This window comes from Miniopterus natalensis, chromosome 20, assembly GCF_054644295.1.
Source record: "Miniopterus natalensis isolate mMinNat1 chromosome 20, mMinNat1.hap1, whole genome shotgun sequence".
Taxonomy (NCBI): Eukaryota; Metazoa; Chordata; class Mammalia; order Chiroptera; family Miniopteridae; genus Miniopterus; species Miniopterus natalensis.
Window position 1 is genome coordinate 25,938,443 of NC_142100.1, and position 12,233 is coordinate 25,950,675.

Here is a 12,233-nt window from a genome sequence, read left to right on the forward strand (position 1 = left end):
CCAGGGGAGGCCCCCCCTCGGTGCCTCGGCCACACCCAGCTGACAGTGAGACGCTCCCCCGCCTCCGTTTCCCCACCAGCAACACTGCTGTGCCACGTGCCCTCGGGGGGGCTGGCAAAGCTCGGGCATTCGTCTTCCAGGCAGCGGGCGGCGTAACGGCCGCGCCCCAAGATAGGAGGTCCCGCTGGCTTGGACCCGGGACCCGCTGGCCAAACACTGGGAGCGTGGAGAGCAGGGGCCAGCCTGGCCCTGATCCTAGGACAGCCTCTGGTACACAGTGTCCATCTGAAGCCAACTCTTTTTTTTTCATAGCCCTGCACTGAAGAAGCGCCCTATAAAACGGTCGCCCTGTCACCATCTCGCTCCTTCCCGGGCCAGGCCAGAAACACAGGCTCGCGATTGTCACCCAGCACCCGAGCGGGAGGACGGCCCCCCACCCCACGCGAGGCAACGCAGGCTCAGAAATCAAGCGCTTCTGCAGGTCGCACGGCCGGGACTCAAACCCGGGGACTCCCGCCACCCCGAGCAGCCCCCGCCTCCGCCTCCCATCCCAGGAGCCCAGAGCCCTTGAGGCAGGACCCCCGCGCGGTTCCCGGGGCCCAGCAGGCAGATCAGCTCGGGGGGCAGGAGCGTTTTAACACGACCGGTTCCCGGGCCCTGTCTGCACAGCCTGCCGGAGCTGTTCACGGCCCCAGGCGGCGAGCGCGCGGGCCCACGCCTAGAAAGCTGCAAAGTGCTTCACAAGGGCGCGGGCAAGAGGGCAAGGTGAGGGCACCGGGCGGAACCCGGGCGCCGCACACACCATCCCCCGCCCCCAGGGCCGGCCACTGCCACGGGGCTTCCCGTGGGTCCCTTCGGGTGCGAACCCTGCTCGGTTCAGTCCTCATTCTACCACCTTTGGGGAAAGCCCCTCAAATGCTTACGTCATTTTTTTTTTCTTTCACATACTCTCTAACCTACAGAAAAAATTGCAAAAATAACAGCGTTCTCGCCCGCCCCTCCCTCTGCCCGGGACCGCCGTGAAGCCGGTCGTTTGCTTTGCCGTCTGTGCTCACTCCACCCCTACGTCTGCAGGCAGGTCCTCTGCACCCACGGACCCCACTTACGGGGTTCAACCTACGGTTTCTTTTTTTACTATGTTTTTACTGATCTCGGAGAGAGGAAGGGAGAGGAAGAGAGAGAGAAACATCAATGACGAGGGTCCTCGATCGGCTGCCCCTGCTGGGGATCGAGCAGCAACCCGGGCCTGCGCCCTGACCGGGAAGCGAACCGGCGACCGTTTGGTACCCAGGGCGCCGCTCAACCGGCTAGGCCACACCGGCCGGGCTCGACTTTCGATTTTTCAGCTTTACGAGACGGTGCAAAAGCAACGTGCCGTCAGTAGAGACTGAACTTCGGGTTTTGAGTTCCGGTGTTTTCCTGGGCGGGCGCCGTGGGCACAGCACTCTCGCAACGCCGGGCACTCCCAGACGGGCTGTGTCCGACCCGGGCCGGGCGAGTGCTCCGAGCGCGTGTGCGGTGGGCCGGGCTAAGCTGCGACGGTCGGTGGGTCGGGTGAGCACGTGCGTTTTCGACTTACGATATTCGACTCCGGAAGGGTCTCCCGGGGCGTAGCCCCATCGTAATTCGGGAGCATCTGACGCCCATTGTGGGCCTTACGGCCAAGCGCCCGTCCACCGCTCCCGTCACGCTGAGCGGTGTGAAGCAGGCGGCGCTGCCCGCAGGTGACGGGAGGAAACCGGGGCACGGCCCCCTACGGTAACCCCTCGGCGCCGAGCCGCCCGCACGGAAGTCCCCGGCGTGGAGCAGGCTGCCTTCCCGGCGACAGGACCATGCTGTGACAGATTTTAAAACAGAGTGAGCCGGGCGGCCCACGGCAGGAGGCGGCGGGACCCAGGCGGCCGGGATCCTACGGAGCGGCGCTGACTCCCGCACTCCGGCGGGCGCGGCGGGCTGGGGGGCCACGAGGGGCTCCCGGCTCAGGCCCCGGGGCTGCCCCTCCTCCCAGGCCTGCTCGCCGCGTCTTTGCTTTCCTCTCCTCAGACAACTGGGATGGATGGACACCCCCCCCCGGCCCAATGCAGAGCAGGCGCCATGTCTAACAGGTGAGTGGATGAATGAATGAGTGAATGAGTGAATGAATGAATAAGTTCTGGCCCTGCCTTCCCAGGGCTACTCAACCGCTCTGAGACTCAGTTTGCTCACATGCAAAATGGGACGACAGCAAGCACTTCTAGGGTGGCTGCAAACTGTTAGATTAGGTGATATTCGCGAAGGAGCCCATGAGGTGGGAATTCAGGTCCTGCTTCAGAGTTTGCTGAGCCTTGCTCTTGGAAATCAACCAGAAAATAGGGAGAAATGGAGAGCAAAGCTGAAGGTGGCAAATTACGGACAACGTGGGGAGGACATGCCCGCGTGCGCGCGGCCTTGCAGCCCAGCACATCTTCAGCTCAGCGGTCTCTCTCTGACGATGCCCCTTCCTTCTGACCTGGACTCTCAGGGGCCCAGGGTGGGAGGCTGGCACTCGGGGGCGTCCCCCACAGACACACACCGAGGGCAGGGCAGAGCCTGGGGGGGGGGCATGGAAAAGAGGAGCAGCGAGAGAGCGAGGCAGCTCCTTGCAGAAGCGGACGGGAACGGCCCGTCTCACGCAGGTAAGCTGATGAGCTGAAGGCGGGGCACAGACAGGCAGCTGCGGGGTCTTACCAACACCGAGGACTGTTCAAGGGAGATCTCGTCAGGAGCAGAAAGCCAGGTGGTAGGCATGGCCCTGATGGCAGGAGGGCAAACGTCAGGGTGTGTGTGTGTGTGTATGTGTATGCGTGAGAGTGCACGTGTGTGTGTCTGCATGCACGTGTGCATGGGAGCTGTGTGCACATGAGTGTATGCATGCATGCGTGTGTGTGTGTGTGTGTCTGCATGCACGGTGGATGGGAGCTGTGTGCACATGAGTGTATGCATGCATGCGTGTGTGTGTCTGCATGCACGGTGGATGGGAGCTGTGTGCACATGAGTGTATGCATGCATGCGTGTGTGTGTGTGTGTGTGTCTGCATGCACGGTGCAGGGGAGCTGAGTGTGCACATGAGTGAGCGTGTGTGTGGGGGGGTATGCTCGGGGACATCACAAGACAGACCGGGGAGAGTTTGATGTTCACGAGCTCCTTCCTCCTGCACAGTTTCTAAGCCATTCACACAATGAAAATGAAGACACACCACCGAGAGATTTTCTCAAAGCTGGGCCTGGGGCCTGGAGGGCACCGGCTAGGCCTCCCCGGTGGAGGTGGTCCCGGGCCCTGCCTGTCCTGCTCGGCGCGGCCTGGGAGGTGGACACCGCGAGCGGCCAGCACACGGTGGGGGGAGAAGTCACTTCCCCTGGCAGCTTCCTGTACTTTGTGAGGTCTGTGGGAACCATCGGCCGCCCGCCGCGCCCTTCCCTGAATCTCGGAGCTCCCCTCGAGTTCAAGAAGACACATCCACTCACCGCCTGAACGCCGGCCAACGCGGCGATTACTCCACTTTTCCTGGAATGAGCTGCCCACGCTCTCACCCCTGGCCGGAGCCGTTGGCAGCTGGGCTCCCCCCTCCGACCAGTTCCCACACCCTCCACAGCTGTTTGCGAGGCTTTCAAGTAAGTCCCCGCCGCTCCGCTCGGTGGAATCACACTGAGAAAGGAGGCTGGCTCCCGGCGCGCGGGAGGGGCTGGCACAGGAGCTCAGCAGTCACTCGGGACAAAGCAAGGAGGTTGGTGGGCCGAGCCTCCCGCCTCCTCCGAGGCCGGCCACCTTGCTCTGCCTTCCTTCCGACCTCAGGTTTACGCACACGGGGGGTGTCATCAAAGGCAGCCCACCCCGGGCCACCCAGGAGACCCCAGCAGAGGAACCCCAGCTGTCGCGGGGGCTCCGGGCCAGCCCCCCCCCCCCCCCGCCCCGCAGGGAGGCCCAGGGCTCCACGGAGCCGCTCACAGGACTGACCTTTTCCGTGTCACATCAGATTTTCCGCTCACCGGCAAACCAAAACCAAACCAAACAAAAGCGGCGCACCGCCTCCCCGCCCGCCCGCCTGTCACACAACTCCTCGCAAACCCATCAGAATGTACGGCGCAGCCACCCGCGAGGCCAGGCGCGGGTAATGTCATTAAGAAGCCTGCACAGCGGCCGGATGCCGGGAGGGTCGCGGTGACAGACTCCAGGCTCGGAGCCGAGGAAAAACAAGGCGCGGCGTGGCCCGTCTGCAGACACAAAAGCTTCGCTCCTACCCGCCCAACAGGAACTGATCGGATCATCAAAGGAAGCGCGGAGGGAATCCAGGGTCCCAGGCGGCTTCGGGGCAAGGACAGTTGAAAGGGGCCCGGCCCAGCCCCCAGCAGCAGCGGGGGAGCCCAGCCCCGGGGCACCGTCAAGGCCGAATCTGTTATGAAAACGGCCTGTCAGGGGCCACCCCAGAAGGCGACGCGGAGTCCGGCTGGCCGCCCGCGAGCCTGCCTCCCAGCCGCGTACCTGCGTGGCTAGGCGCCCCTGCCATTTCTGCCCCCCAGGTTGGGTCCCGCGCCCGCAGCCGGGAGCTGTTTTCTCTGATACCTGCGACCGGCTCTGAACTTCCCTGTGAGTCAGACGGGGCGCTCGGCGTCCTCGGTCTATTTAAAGACCGCGCGGGGCTTCCTCTCAGACGCGGTGTGGAACCCTCGGCTTCTAAGAACTGGGTGCTGAGCCCGTGCCTTTGGGGCCTGGCTTCCCATCCACACGGGGGGTGCTCCGTGCACAGGGAGGGGCTGTACTTTCCATCCACGGGGCGCAGGAGGCAGAGCGGTAACGGGGAGGGGCTGCAGACCTGGCGACGGCCCGGGGACGGCGCCCGCAGCTAACTTCATGCGCTCCCTCCAGGGAAGCCATCCTGACCCGCACCCGGGAGGTGGGGCAGGGGCGACGGACAATGTCCGCCCACTGGGCAGCCGCCTTAAAAGCCAGCCTGTGGACAAACTCTGCCGAGGGACTGTGCCCAGCGGACCGTGCCGGCGGGACCGCTCTGCCCGGAACCGGCCGGTCCAAGATCCACCTAAACCGTCTCCTGGGGAAGTCTTGGTTACGGGACGAAACGGTCCCCCGCTGTCGGGTGAGAGGGGTTAGGCGGGGAGCCCTGCACCCGGGCCCAGCCCCACGTGGGGTGCATGGGCCTGCCTCTGCCTGCCCCCTCCCCGCAGACCTCGGGCGAGGAAGGCCGGCTGTCCCCAGGGAGCGGCGATTACACTGGAAAATGGACGGGCGCCCACAGCGGTGCCCACGCACCGACCGGGAGGCCCGAGGCCCGCTACTCACAACAGCCCCGGAGGAGACCCGGGGCCCCCAAACTCGGCCTCTCCTCGCCTCTCCCTCCAACCCAGCGACTCAGAGGAAACCAGCGGCCCACGTGACCGGGACAGAGCCTTCCTGCCTAATCAGCCCTCCTCAGGCTGTGACGGTTAGAGCAGAAAATTACCTTTCGGGAGGAAAATGCAAGCAGGGGGGACGAGGGGCACAGAGTGCGAGAGCCGCCGGGAACCCCACGCCGCAGGAGCTGGTCCCCATGTCCCCGGAGGTCCTCCTCCTCGGAGGTCCCGGCGCCCTCGGCCTCAGGGCGCTGCGGGAGGTCCCCTGGATGGACTGACGGACAGCCGGCTGAGGAGGGAAGAGCCGGGAGCCCGGCAGGGATGAAAGAGGCAGGAGGCCAAGAGGAAGGGGTGGGGAGAGGGAGGGAGGGAGGGAAGAGGGAGAATTGATTCTCTCTCCTCCACTGGGACCACTGAGCGAAGTTGCCATGGAGAAGGGGGAGCCGCTGGCACAGCCCGAGGCGGGCGGCGGAGCCATATGCCAGGGGGAAGGCGGCAGCAGAGCCCATCCCCACCCTCCTGCCGGAGCAGCCGCCCCCAAGCCGGGCCTCCGGGCCGCGGGGCCAGGCCGTGAGGGAACCTGCGTCTCGGCGGGGCAAAGAGCAGCTCCGTGCCGGGCAGCGGGGCAGGGACCGCAGGGCTTTCGCTGGGCTCAGGATGCCCCATCAGCCTCCCAGAGGGCCAGGCCTAAGGACGGCAGGGCCCCTCCCGACAGCCAGCCCGGGAAGCAGCTGGGCCCTGGTGTCCGGGAGCCGGTTCTGACCCCCACCTGCCTCCCCACTTCTCAAAATCAGTGTGGCTGAGCCCTGAGTCCCAATTCCTCAGTAGGGTCTGCCACGTTTGCCACCCTGAGGAGGGCAGGGGTGCCCACCGACAGGAGAACACCAATGCCCAGAGCCACCTATGCAGGAGGCGGGGGAGGGTGGGCTGAGCTCTCCCAGCCACACCCGGCCCCCCAAGTGGATGGAGCCCCTGGGCCGGGATCCTTGTCTGGCCAAGGCTCCTGGCAGTTTCCCTGAGTCTCTCCTAAGGGACTTGGTCTCCAAGGTGCAGGCCCCTGGAGGCCCCAACTGAATGTTAACCCCTGCTTTGCCTTTGCAATAAAGCGTCACTGAGCACAGGAGGGCTCCTGGAGGAGGCGGAGGTCCCAGGGCATGTGGGTGGGCGACGGGTGGGCCTTAGGCCCCTCTGTCCTGAGAAGTAGCCGCTGGGCCGCTGGACACGGCGCCCGCACCAGCCCCACATCCACGCCCTGAGACCCACCGGACCTGTGTCCTGCGCCCTCTGACATTCCCTGGCTGCACGACCAGCAGGCAGAGCCACAGCTTGTCCATCTGTGAAATGGGGCAACAGCCTCAACCTCGTGGGGCTGCTCGAGTGGGGACCAACTCTGTCCCACGGAACTCCCTGCGCCGATGGATGTTTCTACGCCTGCGCTGTCCAGCTTGGCCGCCACTCACCCCACGTGGCCACTGAGCACCTGGAATGTGACTGTGTGACTTGGAAACGCGATTATTAAGTTTATTTCAATTTAATTTAAAATTAAACAGTCGTATGGGGTGAGTGGTGATTGTCCCAGACAGAGCAGCTCTGAGGACTGGATGAGACAGGCGTGTGGGACCCAGGGCCCCGGACAAGCGCCAAGCCCCTCGGTCTTCTTTCCTGGCCCCTTCCTCCCCCGACTTACCCCACAGTGTCCTCGGGGTGTCCTCGGGGTGGAGAGGGCTTGTCTGTGGCCTCGCCCCCGAGGCCCCTTCTAGAAGGACAGAGGGCAGGTGGTCGGGCTCTCGGGGAACACAGGGGGCTCCAGTTGGTGAGTGGGCTCCATGGGCGCCATAATGACCGGTCCCCGAGCCACTGGCCGCTCCTCCTGCCCCAACTGGCCCCTGACACCCGTTCTAGAACCCCATCGCTTGCTGTTTCCCCCAGCAACTCCTGAGGTCACCCCTGGAATATCTGGGCGGGAGCTATAGGATTAGAACAGACCCTCCCCCGTCCTAAAGTGGCAGCCGGGGTGGGTGGAAGGGGCCGTGGGGTGTGCAGAGGGCGCTGGGCCCCGGCTGGGTGGTGGGGGGTGCTCAGGGGGACCTTCCCTCATGCACGGAGCTGCTTGAGCTCCCGGCAGAAACTGGAATCCAGACCGGGTCCCAGTCCCACCCTCTCCCTTTGCAGATGCAGAAACCCAGGAACAGCTGGAAGACACAGGGCAGGGCAGACAACAGGTGGGGCTGAAGCCCAGCCCGACCCCCCACCTGGCCAGCAGGGGCCTCCCCCACCCCCCCAGAGGCAAGTCTGGGACAGGCCCAGTTCCCGGGCCCTCAGCACTCAGCTCCCAGGCCGGGCAGGCAGGGGCCTAGGGGGCGGCCTCCAGGCCCCAGCAGCAGGAACCGAGGGTTGGCCAAGCCATCCCGCCTCGTCACGCCACACACCCCACCCTGCCCGAGTGGCAAAGGGAGAAGTGGCATCTGGGAGCGACAGCCAAGGACTCCAGAAAAACTTAAACACGACCGCAGAGAACCCTACCCCAGTGTGCGCTGAGCTCAGGAACAGGCCCGGGGCACCCAGCCTCAAACCCCCACCCTGCAAAGAACGGCCGGCCGGAGGGACCCCTCGCAAACCCACAAACGTCCTGCCTTGGCCCAAAGTGTCCTGGCGGCACCCACCCGGAGTGAAGGCCTGGAGGCTCCACCCTGCCTGCCTTGGGCATCGGTCCCTGCGTCCCCTCTGCCCGGAGGCGCTTCCCCTTCCTGCCGCCTCCGCTCGGGCCCCTTCTCACTAGGCCTCCTCCCCCACCCCACGGGCCTTCCTCCCCCACCCCACGGGCCTCCCTCCCTCGCCCTGACAATGCCTTAACCCAGCCCCGGCCCTCTCCCGCCCTTTCTTGCTCTCTTCCCGGCACCGACCCTCAGCTAATACACTGTGCATTCCTTTCCTCTCATTTCTATATTTTTCGTTTTTAAAATCGGGGTATAATACACACCTCACCCAATGGGCCGTCGCGACCGTTTTTAAGTGGCCAGTTCAGTGGCATTAAGCACATTCACAGTGTTGTGCAACCATCCCCAGAACTGGCATCTTCCCGCATGGAAACTGTCCCGCGAGACACTAACACCACCCCCCCCCACCTTCCGTCTCTGTGCATCTGACTCTGGGCCCCTCCGATGAGCGGAATCACCCGGTGTCTGTCTTTCTGTGTCTGGCTTGTTTCACGCGGCCTCATGTCCTCCAGGTTCGTCCACGGTGTAGCACGTTTTGTGTTTTCGTGTGTTTTTTAAAGTCTCTCTCCCACAGGAGTGGGGCTCCGTGAGGGCAGGGCTTTGGGTTGGTTCATTCACTGAAGCATCCCCAGGGCCCGGAAGCTCCTGGCGCCCAGCAGGCGCTGAATGAACAAATGAACTCAGGAGTGAATGAACGCGGGAAGGAATGAATGAACATACGAATGAATGATCTCAGGGGTGAACGAACTTATGAACGAAGACACTGCAGAGGTTAGTACCCCAAGGGTCTAGGCCTGCACCTCCTCACGACTCCCAGAGACGGTGGCGACGGTGGCCCTGCCCTAAGGCCCTGGAGTCCCAGGCCCGCCGTCCAGGGGGTGCGACCACACTCAGCCCCCCACTTGATGGTGCACTTCCCCCCCCCAGACATGGCACATCTGTGGAAGAGTTAGCACACGGACACAGAGTCCCCAGCAGGGGACATAACAGGGTGCCCCAGAGCCTCACGGTGGCCCCGTGCTGGGCGTGGCGGCCAGGACAGCCGGAGGTGAGCAGGGGCCTGTGACGCCAGGACTCTGCCAACAGAGTGGGGAGACGGGCACCTGGCAGGGTGGGGTGGGTCCCGGTGCAGCCACCGCTCAGAGCGGGGCCCACAGCCGTGGCGGTCCCCTGCTTCTCACCTCTCCACATCCTGCCTGGCTATTTATAGGCTCCTCCTCTCTGAAAACTCATTTACTCGGGTTTCTGGGCCAGAGGAGCTTGGAAAGTCAAAGTCAGGTGAGCCCCTCGGCGCACACACGCGAGCCTGACGGGGCGACAGTGCTCCAGCCCAGCCACCCTGCCCGAGTCAGGGGGCACCCGGGGCCACTGAGAGCCGCAGGTGCCTCACCCCTGCCAGACTGGGGTGCCCCAGGGCAGGAGGCGCCCACGGGGAGGGCAGAAGCCCAGCCAGACCTCAGCCGGGCGCTGGAAGATGGTGACCCCAGCAGGGCCCAGATCACCCCAGAGCTCCTTCCCACGCGGGGGAAACAAACAGATCGGGGCGGTGGAAAAACTGCTGTACCTTTAAGTGCTGTGGCCCTATCGATACGAGAAACATTTGCATGTTGAAGCTGTTTGCAAGTTTGGTTATTTTTAGGGTGAACCCAGTTGCCTCCCCTTGGAACCGGATGAAGTCGGAGAGGCACGTAGTCCATTTTCCCAGCCGGTCCAGGTCCCGCGTCCCTGGGAACGAGGGCGTGAGCGTGATCCTGGGCTTGCGGGCAGCCGGGGCCCCTGCCACACCGCCACCGGGCCCGGGCAGGTCTGCCGTGTTTCCTAAGATGCGCAGCTGCTGCCGACATCGCGGCCACCCCCCTGCGCCCAGAAAGAGCCCCATGCCCTCACCCGGCTCCACGGGCTGCCCTGCCCACGCCAGGCCCAGCTAATGGGACTATTGTGCCGACATATTTCTAGAACAAGCGGCGATGAGAGCCGGCTTTCTCTCCCATTCCCCCTCCCCAAAATGGGAATAAATCAGTTCTACCAATTTCCCAGCTAATGATTTCCTCCATTAAATTACAAAGGAGAAAATGTTTTTTTAAATGGATTACCAGCCCTGTGCTTTCAGGGGCCACGTGACCTGTCAGCTCCTCTTACGTCCTGAGGCATCACAGTCTCTTAGTTAATTAATAAATAAGAAGTCTCCCGGTTGCCAAGCGCTCCTCCCCACCCCCGCCCCCGGTCAGTCGGTCCCCAGGCCCGTGAGGGTCAGCCCCGGGCCGGCTATGGGAAGCCAGCCTGAGCGTTAGCGTGTAAGACCCATTTCACAGATGCAAAAAACGAGGCCGAGACGGGAAGGGCCTAAGCACGCAGCCCAGGGCCTGCGGGTGATACGTGTCGCCGAGGACCCAAGGGGATGGGGGGACCGGCGGCCAGACAGGATCGACGTGTGAGACACCTGGTTGGTGTCCACAGAGAGCGGGAGACTTGCCTGAATGGAAACCCCACGTGTGGCGTCAGGAATGTCGAATGAGAAACTTTCCCTTCACTCCCCACCGAGACTCGAATGGCCTTGGCCAGGCTCCTGGCTGGGACCTTCTCAGTCCACGTAGGCGCCCGAACTTGAGCAGTGTTGGGCTCTGACTCACACAAGCCGTGTGTGTGTGTGTGTCTGTGTGTTTTGTTAATCTTCACCTGAGGATATTTTTCCATTTGATTTTCAGAGACAGCGGAAGGGGTGGGGGGAGAGACGCACACACACTGACCGGCTGCCCCCTGCACGCACCCTGACCGGGGCCGGGGATCAAACCTGCAACCCAGCTGCCTGCCCCTGAGTGGGAATCGAACCCGCCACCCTTAGGTGCGAGGGCTGACGCTCTGACGGCCGAGCACACCCGTCGGGGCGTGGCCCACAGTTCTTAATAAGGATCCCGCTTTCCCCCCAAGGCCAGCTCAGGGCCCCACAACCTCCCCTCTGCTCTATTTAATCAATAGGCAGCCACAGCATCCCGCGCACACGAAAATATTTACACGGCCAGATTAACTTCTGTGGCTCCCTTGTGCAAACTTGTTTATCTTTCCGTCACGAAGCACTTTTCAAGCCGATTCTTTTTTGGGGTATGGGGGGGAAGCGGCTGAGAGCGATACGTCCACCCCTTACGCAGCTGCTGATTCGGGGCCTTGGAGGGGGAGCCCCAGGTCGCAGGCTGAGCCCCTTGGGAGCTCGTTATCTCTGCTCCGGACCTGGGCTGCTGGCCGTGGTCAAGCTTGCTGGACAAGGTCATCCCTCTGGTGACAAGGGGAACCGAGCAAGTCAGAAACCATGGCTCTGTGCCGGGCACAGGCCCCCCGCCGGGCACTGCCATCTCGATGACTCTTAGTTTCTTTTTTATTATTTTTTAAGTAATTTTTAAAATATGTTTTTATTGCTTTTCTTAGAGAGAGAGAGGAAGAGAGAGGGAGAGAGAGACAGAGAAACACTGATCGGCTGCCTCCTGCATGCTCCCTACTGGGGATGGAGCCTGCAACCTGGGCAGGTGCCTGACCGGGAGTCGAACCCGTGACCTCTTGGTGCCTGGGATGACACCCAACCATCGAGCCACACCGGCCAGGCTCTCCAACTCCTAGTTTCTCATCCTGATTTCACAGGCTCGGGCAGGAAAAAACAAACAAAAGAAACACCCTTCAGGTACTCACACAGCAAGACATCCTGATGTTGCCCCCGGCCCGCCCCTCCTCCCCCGCCCCCAGCCTGTCATCCCCGCGGAGTCGGGTGAAGCCTCTTCTAAGACGCCGTGACGGCTCTGATTAAGGGCCGCCCATGCTCGCCCTCGGCTTTCCGGGGGACCTCCCCGCTCCCCAGCAGGCACGTGAGGCACCTGGCCCCCGGCCTCCGCTCAGCCTGTCTCCCAGCACAGCCCCCAAGCAGCCTGGCCGGCAGACAGGATCCTCCTGCCTCTGTGCCTTCGCACAGGCTGTTCCCTCTGCTGGGAAGGCCCCTTCCTGTTCAGTTCCAACCCGGCCTCTTGCGTTAGTGAACTGGGCATTCTAGAGGGTCCAGCTTAGGTGCCAGGCCCCTGAGAGCTTCCTCCATGGGCTCCTGGCCCCAGGAGACGGTGTCTCCATCCCATCCCGTCCTCCCCCCGGGCGTGTACCCCGGGCACTGCAACTG

The 12,233-nt window shown here is 63.4% G+C and overlaps 1 protein-coding gene and 1 long non-coding RNA gene across 2 annotated transcripts in view; one reads left to right on the forward strand and one right to left on the reverse strand.

The window, feature by feature from the left end:
* Nucleotides 1-12,233, reverse strand: part of PITPNM2 (phosphatidylinositol transfer protein membrane associated 2) — a 76,007-nt gene that overhangs the window by 39,968 nt on the left and 23,806 nt on the right. The window lies entirely within an intron of this gene.
* Nucleotides 8,437-9,424, forward strand: LOC107529698 (uncharacterized). Its single transcript, XR_001602472.2, has 3 exons — nt 8,437-8,851; nt 9,008-9,128; nt 9,291-9,424. It is a non-coding gene; the product is annotated as an uncharacterized LOC107529698 (long non-coding RNA).